Raw genomic sequence first — 13,173 nt, 5'->3', positions numbered from 1 at the left:
CTTTGTTGGGGGCTCGTCTTGGACGGTTGCAGCGGTTGTTCTGCAGTCAGGTAGGAGCGCCCCCCCGCATCTTGGTTACCCGTCATTGAGCGGAGCGCTGTGGGTGTCCACGCGTTGACGTTTCCTGGTGCGTGCAGTGAAGGAACTGCCGCGCCTTGCACTTTGTTTTGGATTTTCTCGGAAGAGCGGAGCGGAGTGGTAGGAAGCCACACGCTGCCGTGTCTTCTTCCTCTCTTGTGTATTTTGTGGACATACTAGTTTTCTGGACTACGGAAAGTAGGTGGTGCGCGGTGGCGGTCGCAGCTCCGCGTAGCCAGAGCAAGCGCTTGTGGTTGTTCTTTTGGACCTTTGGTCCCTATTTACAGGCGGAGCGCACTGGCGGTCGCAGCTACGCGTTTCCGTGGGATTCATAGGCACGCCTAAGAAGGTTGTGTTGTCCTGGCGGAGCCTATGTGTTTGTGTTTTCAACAACCTTCCATTATCATTTACTTTGATCTCTCCCTTTGTGTGATACCGGAGGACTGCCTTGTGTTTTGGGTGTACTGTTTCCAACGGAGCGGAATGCTGTGGTTCTTGCTCCCCACGCATTACCGTGTCCTGAAGGTTTGCACTGTCACTGCTACATTGTTCCCTCTCAGTCCGGTTCTTCTTTCATGGTGGTGACTTACACCCAGAATCCCTTTTTGTATGCAGGCTTAGACTATGAATCAGGTATGAAAGGAAGTGTCCTGCCTGGGTCATGTGTGTATCAGTATTTGCTATCAGACAGATGTTAACCCATATATGTTCCCTATAGGTCTCAAGCTTGTCAATCTCAAGGGGGAACAGAGAAAACCCATAGAAAAGTCCTGCCTTTTACCCCACAGGTATTTAGTCTACTACAAAGTGCAATAGTTGTTACGGTGTTGCACGAATGGTGGTCTTACCCCTGTATGTTCTGTCGTTTCAGGTACATCCCTTTCCCAGCTGTTCCCTTCCTTCCCTTCCCTGTTTATTATTTTACTTTTCCCCTCGCCTAATGGCTCAAATCCTCTGTTGACAATATATCAGAGTGTTTGTGACGTTTGGAGGTGGGCCTTATATTCGACACCCGGATCCTGTGGAGCGTACCTGACAAATGATGTCACTGCCCCGCTTCCTCTACGCATTGCAAAACACACTTGACGTCGTCCCGGCTACATACTTCCGTGAGGTTGAAAGTTTACAGAGGCAGCTGGTGTGGGGGGGTAGGCCCCGGATCGCCATTGCTAAATTGTCGCTCCCCTGGTACGACGGTGGAATTGCTTTGCCCGATATCCGTCGCTATTATTGGGCGTCTCAACTGGGGGCGATAAATCATTGCATGTATGGCCCTTTGCCGAATCCGGCCTTCGAGATGGACAAATGGTTATTACCGGGGGGCGATTTCAATAGAGCCCTCTACTCGAAACTCACCCCTCGCAACGTGACGGGCCCCACCAGGACGGCTGTCCAGGTGTGGCGACATGCTTCCATGGCGCTTGGATGGACTGGTAAATTGACTCGTGCCACCCCCCTGTACGCGTCTGATAGACTTGGCTCACTTTGGCAGTTTCGGGGGTTCGATAGGTGGGACTTGATTGGTATCAGCAGGATTGATGATGTTTGGACTAAGGGGAGAATGAAGACGTTTGAGGAATTGAAAACCGAGTACGCTTTGAGCGATCGTGAATTTTTTCGCTATGCGCAGATCCGCCACGCGGTGCTCTCGGTCTTCCCTTCGGGAGTGGAGATACCGGAGTCGTCCCCGCTTGAGGACAGGGTACTGGACGGACATGTTCCTGACAGTACGATTTCGCTTATTTATAAAAAATTAATCAACTCCAGGTCTGATCTCCTGGTTCGCCTTAGAGAGGTTTGGACTGGTGATGGGCTGGAGCTGGACGATGAGGACTGGCAGGCGGCGATCTCCTCCCCTAAGGAGGTGGCCATCCAGGCGCGCCTTAGATTTGTGCAACTTAAAATCCTGCATAGAGTGTATGTCACTGGTCCCCGTTTGGTACACATGGGCTTCTCTGTGGATGGTTTGTGTCGGCGTGGATGCGGTCTCCTGGGCACCTTTTTCCATATCATCTGGGAGTGCCCTGAGATAGTGCGATTCTGGTCCCGTGTGCACGAGGTGATGAGTGAGGTTACGGGGGTGCGATCGATGCCGGAAGCTAGGAGATGCCTGCTGAACGTATGGGAACCGAATGATTACTCCGTGTCGCAGCTTCGGTGGGTGACCTTGGGCAATATGATTGCCAAAAGAGACATTGCGCAACTGTGGGGCGCTCAGGGCCCGCCCGGGATTCGGAAATGGAAACAAAACATGGACTGGTGCATGTTCAGAGAAAAAACTGTATATATTTCTCGAGGTACCCCCCGAAAATGGGGGAAGATATGGACTCAATGGAACACTTATTGTGGTGATATATGTGCCCCTCCTCTTCCTGACCCAGATGTTGCACCCACGTCCCCGTAACCCGAGGGTTCCTTCACATTCTATTGTATACTCGTTGCAATTTGTCTCTTCTGCCCCCCCCCCCCACTGTGTGATTCTTTCTCGATGGAACAAATGCTCATGGTATTGCCCTTCCCGCTCCAACACCATGTACTGCAACGTTGTGTATACTGATGTCTCTTTCTCTCTTCTTGCAAGTTGTTTGTGTTTGTGTTATAAAATCAATAAAAAGTTAAAAAAAAACAAAAAACAATGAAGTGAATGAGATTATATTACTTCACTTTGAGTCCAGTGTCATAGTTGCCAAGTTTTCAGTATGTTTATGTGTGACATTTCAATCTGTGCGATGTGCGTAAATGCAACATTTGCATACTTCAAGTGTGACACTGAGTGACACTCTTCCGCAAGTAAGTGAACAAGTAAACGATTGAGAGCCTCAGTAAATTGTGGCTCTGAATTTCGGTTCTCTGAGTTTTTAATGGAAAGAGCAAAACTACAATACAAGTGACACAATTAAATCAGAAAAAGTAAGTAGCACGAAAAGGCAGTCAGAAAAAGGGTGTCCATTTCCAGCTAAGCCTTAAGCTCCTCTTTTATTACATATAAGTCACCCCTAAGGTAGGCCCTTGGTAGCCCATGGGGCAGGGTGCTATGTCAGGGCTCGAAAAACCATAAAAATGTTACTAGACCTGCAGAACTAGTAACTTGAAAAATCTACTGGACCTAACTGTAATGTACTTGACCCATAAACTGGTCTTAACGATTGTCACACAGTTCACTTTACAAAATCCTCTAGCTTCAGTCACAGAAAGAAAAGTAAATGTAGAAAGGCAAACAGACATTTGACCTTTGACTTTGAAAGCCAAGCAAATATTTCAAGATAACAAGATTTAAAGGCATCTTTATTGATCATTCACTTTGTGAGCAATAAAGATACCTTTAACGCTCAATCCGCGGAATTGTTTGCTTGTTCACACTTTTAAAATGCGTGTTTGCAAGATATTTCTCCCGAGAACGCAAACAGCATTCGCAAACAGGAAAAAAGTATTGCGAACAAGCGGAACAAGCAATTCCACGTGTTCGCATAACTTTTGTACGCTAGCGGAGATTTTTTACCGTTTTGCGTAACATTGCGGAGCATTGCGTAGCGCCACTATGCAAATTCCGCCCACCCCTACTCAGGACACAGCTCTCCTGCTAGATTTACTCGGCGGGCACAGTGTCACCACTGTGCCTGCACTGCCTTTCCCCACTTTCCAGTCAAGAGCAGCGGTGATTTAGCGCTTTCCTGAATCTGTCACGTCATACTTTCATTATTTTTTCTCTCACTCACTTTACCAGGGCAAGCCTAGAAGACAAAGCCTTTTTGACCCCAGGACACCCCCCACGCCGCACGGCTCGCCAGCTGTAGCGTGTCTCTGCCCCGGCGCCACAGGCTCGCCCCTGAACTCGGTGCCCCTCGCTGCTGCTCGTTCCTTCTCTTCCCGCTGTTGCCCTCATTTTTTGCATCTCGTGATTGTAATCTCTTTATTTTCTGTTTAATTGATTTTGTGCCCGTTAGTATTGTACCCCTGGTGTGCCCCCCCGCTGCTCCCTCGCGGCCCCACCCCCTTTTCTATTCTGTAACCCCATTGGCCGCCCCGCTCCCGCCTCCCAGCTGCTCCTCCCTCCCACTTCGCCTCATATGGAGCCCGCGCGTACGCGCAGCGGGCGCGCCGATTGTGCGCCGAAGGCAAGCCCGTCTATGCCCGTCCGGGCCTGGACCGCGCCCAGCGCCGGAACCAATGGTCCTCGACGTTGCCAGCGCACCCGCCGAGCTTACGACGCCGCCACCCTCCACGCACTCAACACCGGCCGGAACCCCGCCTGCCACCGAGCTACCCCGAAACGCACCCACGGACCCTTCACCTGCCAAGCCTGCCAATTCACCTGCCTCCGAACCAGCACCGCACCCGCAAAGCCGAGCACCAGCAACCGCCACCTCAAGTGCATCCTGCTCAACACCCGCTCCGTCCACAGGCACGCCGTCGAACTCTGGAACCTGCTCGACACAACATCACCAGACGTCGCCTTCCTCACAGAAACCTGGATGAACGCCTCCTCAGCCCCTGACATCGCCATTGCCATTCTGGACAGCTACAAGATCACCCGGAGGGACCGCGTCAACCAAACCGGAGGAGGCATCACCATAGTCCACAGAAACACCATCCGCATCACAACCAACTCCGACGACACCCTCACCGCCGCCGAGCACCTTCACTTTCAGATACACACCGACCCCAAGACCACCCTCAGAGGCACCCTCATCTACAGACCCCCCAGACCACGCACACAATTCAGTGAAGCCATCGCAGACTTCATCAGTACGCACGCCCTCACCTCCACAGACTACATCCTCCTAGGGGACCTCAACTTCCACATGGAGAACAACAAGGACCGCAACACCGCCGCCCTGCTGGACAACCTCGACAACCTCGGACTCAAGCAGATGGTAAACACCCCCACTCACTACGCCGGCCACACGCTTGACCCCATCTTCTCCTCCAGCAAACACATCTCCTTCAGCCACTCCACCGGACTACACTGGACAGATCACAGCTGCGTCCACTTCAACTTCAGAAGAACCACGACCCACCACCACCCGCAACAGGTTCCCCGCAGAAGCTGGAGCAAGATCACCGCCGACCAGCTCTCCACCACCCTCAGGCAGAACCCGCCCACCAACACGACGGACCCCAGCGAAGCAGCCCGCAACCTCACACAGTGGCTCACCAACTGCGCCGACAAACTCGCACCACTGAAGAACCCTCCTAGCAGACCCGGCAGCAAGAAAGCCTCCTGGTTCACCAACGACCTCAAGAACTCCAAGAAAACCTGCCGCACCCTCGAGAAAACCTGGCGCCGCGACCAGACAGCAGAACACATGACAGCCCTCAAGAACGCCACCCGCAAACACCACCAGCTGATCTGCACCACCAAGAAGACAGCATTCAAAGAACGACTGGACAACAACACTCACAACAGCAGGGAACTCTTCAGCCTCGTTAAGGAGCTCTCCAACCCCAGCGCCTGCAAAAACGACATCACACCCTAGCAAGACCTCTGCGCCTCACTCGCCTCATTCTTTCACCGAAAGATCGCCGACATACACAACAGCTTCGGCGTACAAACCACGCACCCAACCACCGAACCAGCGCCCCCCACCACCACCCTCTGCACCTGGACCCCTGTCAGCACCGAAGACACCACCCACCTGATGAACACCATCCACTCCGGATCCCCTGCCGACCCCTGCCCTCACCACATCTTCAACAAAGCAGACTCCATCATCGCACCCCAACTCCGGAACATCATCAACAGCTCCTTCGCATCCGCCACCTTCCCGAAGAGATGGAAACATGCCGAGCTGAGCGCCCTCCTGAAGAAACCCACCGCGGACCCCACGGACCTCAAGAACTTCCGCCCCATCTCGCTCCTCCCCTTTCCAGCCAAAGTCATCGAGAAGACCGTCAACAGACAACTCACCGCCTTCCTCGAGACCAACGGATCCCTCGACCCTTCACAGTCCGGTTTCCGAGCAAACCACAGCACCGAGACCGCCCTCATCGCAGCCACCGACGACATCAGGTCCCTGCTCGACAATGGGGAAACTGCTGCCCTCATCCTCCTGGACCTCTCAGCAGCCTTTGACACCGTATGCCACCGCACCCTGATACAGCGCCTCAGCAACACCGGAATCCAAGGAGCGGCACTGGAGTGGATCATCTCGTTCCTCGCCGGAAGAACCCAGAGAGTCCGCCTCCCCCGTTCCGATCCGCGGCCACCGAAGTCATCTGCGGCGTTCCGCAAGGATCCTCACTCAGCCCCACCCTCTTCAACAACCCTCTCGCAGCCATCGCTCGCCAACACAACCTCAACATTAACTCCTACGCCGACGATACCAGCTGATCCTCTCCCTCACCAACGACCCCGCCACCGCCAAAGCCAGCCTCCAGGAAGGAATGAAAGACGTCGCAGAATGGATGAAGATCAGCCGTCTGAAACTGAACTCAGACAAGACGGAAGTCCTCATCCTCGGACCATCTCCTTCTGCCTGGGACGACTCCTGGGGGCCCCCTGCCATGGGCACCGCACACAAGCCAACGGACCACGCACGCAACCTGGGCTTCATCCTGGACTCCTCCCTCACGATGACCAAGCAAGTCAACGCTGTCTCGTCCACCTGCTTCAACACCCTGCGCATGCTCCGAAAGATCTTCCGATGGATCCCCACCGAAACCAGGAAGACGGTCACCCAGGCCCTCGTCACCAGCCGTCTGGACTACGGGAACACCCTCCACGCTGGAACCACAGCCAAACTCCAGAAAAGACTCCAGCGCATTCAGAACGCCTCAGCACGACTCATCCTGGACATCCCTCGCCACAGCCACATCTCTGCCCACCTGAAAGACCTGCACTGGCTCCCCGTTAGCAAGAGGATCACATTCATACTCCTCACCCACGCACACAAGGCTCTCCAGGACGCGGGCCCGAAGTACCTCAACAGCCGCCTCACTTTCTACACTCCCACCCTCCAGCTCCGATCCGCCAGCCTCGCCCTCGTCCCACGATTTCGGAAATCCACCGTCGGAAGAAGATCCTTCTCCTACCTGGCAGCCAAGACATGGAACTCCCTCCCCACTCGCCTACGGCTGACCCCGGACCATCTCACCTTCAGGAAACAACTCAAGACCTGGCTGTTCGAGCCCCCCCCCCCGCCCCCAAGCACCTTGAGACCCTTACGGGTGAGTGGCGCGCTATACACATTTTTTGTGATTGATTGATTGATTTCAGATTTATATAGCGCAAACTCGACCCGAAGGTATTGGAACGCTTTACATGAGCACTCGGTAAGCCTTCTTTCCTTTAGTTTCTTTGTTGATTGCTGGAGATCGATTGCTCTATTTTTAGAGTGCAGGTTTATAAACATTCTTTATTAAATGCGTCTGCGCTGCCTCTTAATGCGCCCCCCAGAATTCCAGTGATCACTGTGAAGTTCATTTACACAGAAAGAGGAATTCGTATGCTAGATCTTTTTCAGTTACCATAACTGCACTTTACTGCCACCTTGTGGCAACTGGTTGCAATTGTCAATTTTCTTCTGTGATATGTGTATCACTTGTGTAGTTTTTAGGTTTTGACCTGGCGAGGGCACTGCTGTGCCCCGCCCAGGGCAAAAACTTTTGTCAACAGTATGGATGTTCGGACCGCCTCTGTTTCCCATTGGCTAGCTCCATAAATGGACGCTAGCCATTGGCAAACAGAGGCATCCGTCATCCTGCGAGGCGACTCGTGGGCGTTTCTGTCGAATTTTTCTCATCCCGCCCCTTTGTGACGTCATTTAGGCGGTGGGCGTTTTTTTTTTTTGTATCGGCATGTTGGTTTCATTTCCAACGTGTGCCTTGCAGGGGTGGGCTGCGCGATTAGAGTTGCTGGCAGGTATCCTCCCCGCCCCCCTCCCGCTGTCCGTGTGCCGTCCTCGCCCGCCCCCCTCCCGCTGTCCGTGTACCGTCCCCGCCCGCCCCCCTCCCGCTGTCCGTGTGCCGTCCCCCCGCCCCCTCCCGCTGTCCGTGTGCCGTCCCCGCCCGCCCCCCTCCCGCTGTCCGTGTACCGTCCCCGCCCGCCCCCTCCCGCTGTCAGTGTGCCGTCCCCCCTGCCCCCCTCCCGCTGTCCGTGTACCGTCCCCGCCCGCCCCCCTCCCGCTGTCCGTGTACCGTCCCGCCCGCCCCCCTTCCGCTGTCCGTGTGCCCGTAGGTGTTAGGGCTTGTGTCTTACACAGTCTGTAAATAAGAGTGCACGAGGCAAGCGGCGCGGTCCAGGGGGACGGAAATCGCACTTTCCTTAAATGGAAAACACACTTGCAGCATTTCAAGGTAAACACGCCTAATCCTTTAAAAAAAATATTCTCATCTGTAAACAAGAGCTGGATTTATTCGGCACCTTCCATGTGAATAAACGCTGGCCTGCCCGTTTTAGAGACTGCTCGGCAGGATGTGTCCGCTGCAGCGGGTGCCCTGCTTGTACATTCGGATAAGCAGAGTTTCCACTCCAAAATGTTGTTTCATTTTAGGGAGAATGTTTTTTATGCTCCCATTGTGTGTCTTGACAAAGCAAGCCAGGGTTGTCATTTACTGCTGCCATTTCCCTGGTAACAGATCACGACACTGCGTGACTGCATAAAAAAGCGTTGAATTAATTGTCCCAACTGCTGAAATAGGCCATGCGAGACTCTCCGCTACCGGGGTCACCCATGGCAAGGTCGAGCCATCGAAGGACGTCTAATGCTGGATTCATCCACTCGTCGAAATAGGATTTTATATATAAATCGCTAGCCACACTTTACAAACTCTGCAAGGCTGTGCGTTTTAGGTAGTTTAGCAGGAAAAAAAACGTAGTATTTTTTGTGAACAGTTTTAAAAAGTGACACTGTGATGTATTCCTATAGGTTCTGAATCGATCCCCCTATTCCTGACCCTATTCTGGTTAAACGAACCAACAAGTTAACTAACAGTCAGCCCATGAGGCAGAAAACCCCCATGATGCAGATACCGTTATCTGACGCAGTCACACTACGGCACAGGAACGTGTTATCTGATTAGGTCATAACGCTTGCGATCTAATTAGACAAGCGATATTCCTCCAGCCCCTGATAAGGCATACGGAGTTCTCATAACAAATCAAACCTATGACAACCTGGGCAAAACCCTGCGGCCATTGTTTTGATTTCACCGAGAACTTCAGTAAAAGAATGTGCTAACGAGCAAGTCGTATGACATCCTTATTGACGTATCTATGTCCATCCTTACGTCAATCTCGGCACCTTAAAGGTATAAATATTACCGATATTGCCCTATGCAAACACACGCGTGGTGACGAGACGGAGCAGCCATACTTGCCGAAGCGAAGAGCAGACCCCGCTGGCGCAGCCCCGCCTTCCTGACGCGCTGAGAGAAGCTGCTTTCTCCTGCCGAGAAATCCAGCACCGGCGTTTCTGGGTAGCCCTCGCAGGCAGCCTGGAATATCGAGACCAGAGACGAGAGATACCATTCCTCATTCAACCTAGATTCCAGGTACAGAACTGAATAACCCCTCACAGAGAATTCTTTAGTTATTCACTTGGCAATAACAAACTTAACTTAAACTGTAACTTTCTATTCCCGCCCACGTATTAGACTTAGGTCAGGTACACGGGGTAGGCGTATTTAGAAACACCAGTTGAGTACGTTTAGTCAAATGTATATGTGTATGTAATATATTTTATTCATTTTAAACATCTTATGGCTTAGAAACCATATCAAATGTTTTTACAGTATTATTTTATACTATTGCTTTTAATGTATGCACTTTACTTAACTATAAGTATTGCAATAATATCGATCCATTTCTCTTGTATGAGAAAAGAGACTGATCAATAAATAACACCTTTTTATTGAACACGCCCGTCTCTTCCTTTTCTCTACAATCTGATGAGACTAAGAATGCACGTACTGACTGAGTAAAATAAATTGCCTTTTGTTCACACGACTCTCGAGATATACTCTTGATTAGGGGAGAGCAAAGTTGTCATGTTCTATGGTTGTCAGAAACTAAATCCCTTCTTGTCTAATCAGGGAAGTTAATTCCTTCCTGAACATTCGAGAAAGTTTCTAGTGAACTCTGAGCTAAGCTGGCAAACCCAAAACTTTAAGTCTAGTATCGACAGTAGTAGACCTAGTTAACGTCTGGTCTAGGCCTTTACTGCTGTAGGTATTATTCCAATGCGCAGAGCCTATTGGGATGATAGGAACTACACTACATGGCGCCCAACGCGTTTGGAAAGGGCGATAAAACTAACGTAAGACATTTAGAGTAACTCAGTCGTGCTTTCTCATTCAGACCCCTTTTCCCAAATACTCCAAAGACGTCTGGAGTGGGTGAAAGGTTATATCCGCCAGACCTCGCAGGAGGCAACTCCTATGTATGGTTCTTGGTACAAGTCAACGTTGAAGGATACACAGTTCCAAAATATTGTGCATCTAATCTTTGTTTCCATAAGAAACCTGATCTGCAAACAAAAGAAATAACCTTTTGGACAGTAAAATGTCAGACAATGAGGATGAAAGAGAGGCAGTTAGATTAGCAACTGAACTCGCAGCAGCTGATGCTACCATGCAGGCAGCAGACGAGGATATAATACTCATCCCGGTCATCAAAAGGAGATCTATAACTCTAAAACTTATAGAAAATGGACTGACACCTAGAGGTGGCACAGTCATATTCGTAATTGAGGCACACGAATATCGGCAGACAGAGGTATACTATTCATGGATACATTTTCCAGCAGCAAATCCTGTAACAAAGTACTTCCACTATTACAAAATAGAGGAACCTCCTGAAACGTACACTCCTTTCGAGGAGGTGGAAGTACCACTCAAATTTCAAGAGCATTTGCTCTTATTTGATGGCGCCCTAAAACACAATAATCACATCACCAGGCTCGGTCCTTTAGGTAGACCAGGAGCAACGTGGCCGGTCCTAGCCGGATACACACCACATCCAGACATCGACGGGATGTCTGCAGCTAACCTGTTAACACAACTAAAACAATTAATAAAAATACATAGACAATTAGTCCAGTATGTGATGCGGACTTCAACAATTCAGCCAGAGATTAAAATTCCACAGCTGACCCCTCACCAGGGGAACACAAATAAAATTACACCACAGAACATCCAGTCCTGCCTAGGTAAAGTACCGGCTAAACGGGAACAAATACCATTCTGGCTAGCGCATAAAATCACCCAAATAGAGGCGGTGTTTCCAGACACTACCCCGCTAGAAAAGCACAGGATTCTGACTATCTGTCTTCCAATGGGAATCGCACCACACATTGAGGACTGTGACACTTGGGGTACAGTCTTTGCTTCCATCTACACAAAAACGCACGGTGTTCCATCCATTTCGGTAATACCAGATGTGCTAAAACAAATTCAAGATGAATATGGTCCTGAACCCGCTTTAACTCTTGGTATGAAATTACTAAAAGACTTCAAGCAGGTCTCGGCTATACTATTAGCCAACATAAAAGGAGAAGCAGCAAACGTGGCGATCCGCCAGAGGTTAAAAGAGACAGATATAGCAGACCAACCAGCTGAAATTGCCAGAATCATAGAAAAATCCTATGAGGAACTAGGTAGAGATAGTTTAGGTGGAATACCAGTAAAACCGCAACTAATTGAAAGTCCTGAAAAAATATTTTTTAATAATAAATCTACATCACCAAAAAAGAACTGAGATGGAAACAAACAATCCAATCCTAAAGAAAAGAAATTCCAGTCCAGAGGAAGGTCTCCTAGGCGAAGAGAAAAATCTCCGAACCAAAGACAGAGGTCACCGCAGAGTGACCCCTCTGGGAATAGATATAACCTTAGAAATAGGGATAATATAAAAAAGCCTGATAGATATCAAGGTTACAAACAGTGAGCGACCCAGAATACCCTTGAGGGCTTGGGTGATTATGATAGAAGGGTGAGAGTGCCTTCAAGGGAATTTGTTCACAAGAATTTGAGTTATTTAAACCAAAATTGAGGGGATAAATTAATGATCCCTATGTGAATTCAATCTTTCTACGAACACAATAACTCACAACACAACATAAAACAAATCAAAACTACGTTAAACACGATAACAGACAAGGTGTATAGACAAAAGTTTTTATCAAAAAATAATTGAATCAATATATACAGTAAAACAAAGGTCTGAAGGTATACAAATGATATAAAGATATACAACACAACAATACAATAAATGATACAAAAGGAAGAGGTGACCTCCACCTCTTCCTTTTGTATCATTTATTGTACTGTATTGGATAGGTGTTCTTAGGTTCTGTTGTGTTGTATATCTTTATATCATTTGTATACCTTCAGACCTTTGTTTTATGTTGTGTTGTGAGTTATTGTGTTCGTAGAAAGATTGAATTCACATAGGGATCATTAATTTATCCCCTCAATTTTGGTTTAAATAACTCAAATTCTTGTGAACAAATTCCCTTGAAGGCACTCTCACCCTTCTATGATAGATATCAAGACATTGATACTCGTCCCTCTCAATCTTTTCAGACTTCCTCGCAGAAATCGGAAAGAAGAGGACGATCAGAATAAAGAGAAGAGCACGCCAAGTCCAAAGACAAGGAACCTGCTCAGCTAAAAAAGAAATTACAATTTCCAAAGAAGAAGGTAGCCAGCATTAAAATAGTTAACAATGCCGAGAATACTGAGGACACAACTGAAAAACGGGGAATGGGCTCAGACAATGCTAGACAGCGCAGCAGAAGTGAGCATAGCTCGCAAAGTCCTTATGAATCATCTGGAGACAGTGGACACGAATGAATATCTTCAAGTGGAAACTGCGGACACCAGAGTTAGCAAACCTCACAAAATATACGAAATAACATTACGTATAGAGGGAGATAAGACTAGGAAAATAAGGGGACTATTTTGGGATAATCTCTCCAAGGGCTATGATATCCTTCTAGCTGAAAAAGACTGGCCACCAGAGTTTGTCAGGGAGTGCCCTCATGGCGAAGAAATAATTATGCCTGCCTTCTCAAATCAAATTCCTATTCATAAAAAAATACACACTTGCTAGAAAGTGGGCAGTGGCTCTAGCTCCTGCTTTATATAAAAATCACG

General features: G+C 49.3%; 1 protein-coding gene across 5 annotated transcripts in view; it reads right to left on the bottom strand.

Moving 5' to 3' along the window:
* The window catches only part of LOC144773575 (uncharacterized), a 156,192-nt gene that overhangs the window by 74,921 nt on the left and 68,098 nt on the right, over nucleotides 1–13,173 (bottom strand). The window lies entirely within an intron of this gene.

This window comes from Lissotriton helveticus, chromosome 8 (genome assembly GCF_964261635.1).
Source record: "Lissotriton helveticus chromosome 8, aLisHel1.1, whole genome shotgun sequence".
NCBI lineage: Eukaryota > Metazoa > Chordata > Amphibia > Caudata > Salamandridae > Lissotriton > Lissotriton helveticus.
This window is presented reverse-complemented; position numbering and strand designations above follow the sequence as displayed.